General features: G+C 39.2%; 1 long non-coding RNA gene across 1 annotated transcript; it reads left to right on the plus strand.

Annotated features, from left to right (window-relative positions):
* The first annotated feature begins 1,319 nt into the window (after nucleotides 1-1,319).
* On the plus strand, nucleotides 1,320-1,789 carry LOC112495166. Its single transcript, XR_003061479.1, has 3 exons — nucleotides 1,320-1,495; nucleotides 1,576-1,641; nucleotides 1,733-1,789. It is a non-coding gene; the product is annotated as an uncharacterized LOC112495166 (long non-coding RNA).
* Nucleotides 1,790-2,259: the final 470 nt, after the last annotated feature.

Consider the following 2,259-nt stretch of genomic DNA (forward strand, 5'->3'; position numbering starts at 1 on the left):
TCGTAAGTAGTTATAATCCACTTCTGGCCGTCACAACAAACCCCCACCACTGTCCCCTGTGAGTAATGGAGCGCGCAGCGCTCTGACCCCCCGCGCTGCACTATGGCGTCACCCCCTCGCCTATGTGGTCGGCTCTCCCCACCGCCAACCTATGTTGTTGCTCCCCCACCACGCGGGCCTGGTCCTAAGGCCCGAAACTCAGTAGCAGCGGCGTTGTGTGCCCCCAGGGGCCGTATCACGGTCGGTAATTATGCATTGACCGCCGGTCGGTAACTTTTTTTTTAATTATCCTAAGGAGATAAGTGTACCTGTGGTAAAATAGAACACCGTATTTTGTAAAGCCCCTTATGTATATTATAAAGCTGTAGCGCATGATACATTTTCGATTATTACCGTATTGTTGACGCGAATCTGCTTTAAGTCGTAAAAACGTATCCTGATTAATTGGTAAGGCCTGGTCCCCGATTCTACCCGTCCCCCAAGCCGCGTGACATTCTCCGAACAGTGATGTAATCAGGGTTCAGAGCGTCTCTGAAGAATGTCTTTATCTCGGCGAAGTAAAAATCCTTGCAGGTGTACGGCAGCGTCGAATAACAGCGTACAGCGGAATACGCTTAATGCTTTATAAATTAATGAGAACTGTCGATGGGTTGATATCCAACCCCTAATATTTTACTCGGGATGAACCATTCACATACAACGCATCTGCTTCTGGAATGTGGGTGCCCCTCTTTTGCTCAATCTAGCGAACGATGCGCTAATACGGCTGGCGCGAGGGGTACCGCTGTCTTCACCAACCCTATGAATTCCAGGCCCTCGTAACCCCTACCACATGTATCTCTTATTTGCAACTATGCAGAAATGTATGGTCATGGTGGGGGAAAAAGATGGTTACCTGTGAGATGTCTTCGCAGCATCTCGTTAGTACCCTCGTGACAGTTCAGAAGGCTTTTACAAATTTATACAATATATATATACAAATATATACAATATATACAAATACAAATATATATACAAATATATACAGTATTCTATAAAATTGAAGAGATTGGTGACACGCGAAACAACGGTAAGTGTAAAAAAAAATTCTTGTTCCCGCTTTCAACCATCTTTATTTTATCTAATGTTTACCCTGTTTTCTAGGCTAATTCGGGAAAAGAAAAAGAGTGCGGAAAAAAAGGAAATATTAATAAAGTGGTATGCATATCGGTGTTGAACTTGTATACATTGGTGACAGTTCAGAAGGGTTTTACAAATTTATACAATATATATATATACAAATATATACAATATATACAAATACAAATATATACAAATATATACAGTATTATATAAAATTGAAGAGATTGGTGTCACGCGAAACAACGGTAAGTGTAAAAAAAAATTCTTGTTCCCGCTTTCAACCATCTGTATTTTATCTAACGTTTACTCTGTTTTCTAGGCTAATTCGGGAAAAGAAAAAGAGTGCGGAAAAAAAGGAAATATTAATAAAGTGGTATGCATATCGGTGTTGAACTTGTATACATTTAAAGAAAAGTTATTTTGTATCTGACATCTTTGCACATTTATTTCTAGATATTACAAAAAAAAGGACGCACTGCACCAGGCCCCGTCAGCCTACAACCTAGTGTCACCCGAGCTGTAAGTGTAATAATTTTGAACCTGCACAGATTTTTATTTGAATAAAAAAAAAACATTGTATTTATCCGACACCTTGTACGCTTATTTGTAGACGCAACAAGGACGCACAGCGCTATCCGGTAGGATTATCAACTATATATATATGTATATATATACAGGGTGAGGCGCGAGAAACAGAACACCTAAATAACTTTATTGGATTTAAAGATACGGAGTTCGCAAATATCGGAATTTAAATGATTCGGAAGGGCGCCCATGGTTATCATAATATTTTTTTTATTTCATTTTTTACCAGTTTTTTCAAGGTTATCAGAGTTTTTTTAAATGGAATGGCACATTTTTTCTCCTTGCACATTGTAGCCGGCATCGAAACGAATCCAACCATGTAACATAGTATGACCTTCAAAATGACCTCCAACCCAGAAATATGAAATTAAAACTAATTCGACGTGTTAGAGATTTGGCTTTATTTCTGTTACGCTAAATGTTCAAAATTACTCCCTTGCACGGCGATACATTTGTGAAACCGTGTAGTAACAGAATTTACTACTCTGTAGTTAATTTCTAATTTCGAAGTCTATCATGAACGACCAACCACTGCAGAGAACATGAAAGAAA

Source organism: Cephus cinctus, unplaced genomic scaffold (assembly GCF_000341935.2).
Source record: "Cephus cinctus unplaced genomic scaffold, Ccin1 Ccin1_scaffold1440, whole genome shotgun sequence".
Taxonomy (NCBI): domain Eukaryota; kingdom Metazoa; phylum Arthropoda; class Insecta; order Hymenoptera; family Cephidae; genus Cephus; species Cephus cinctus.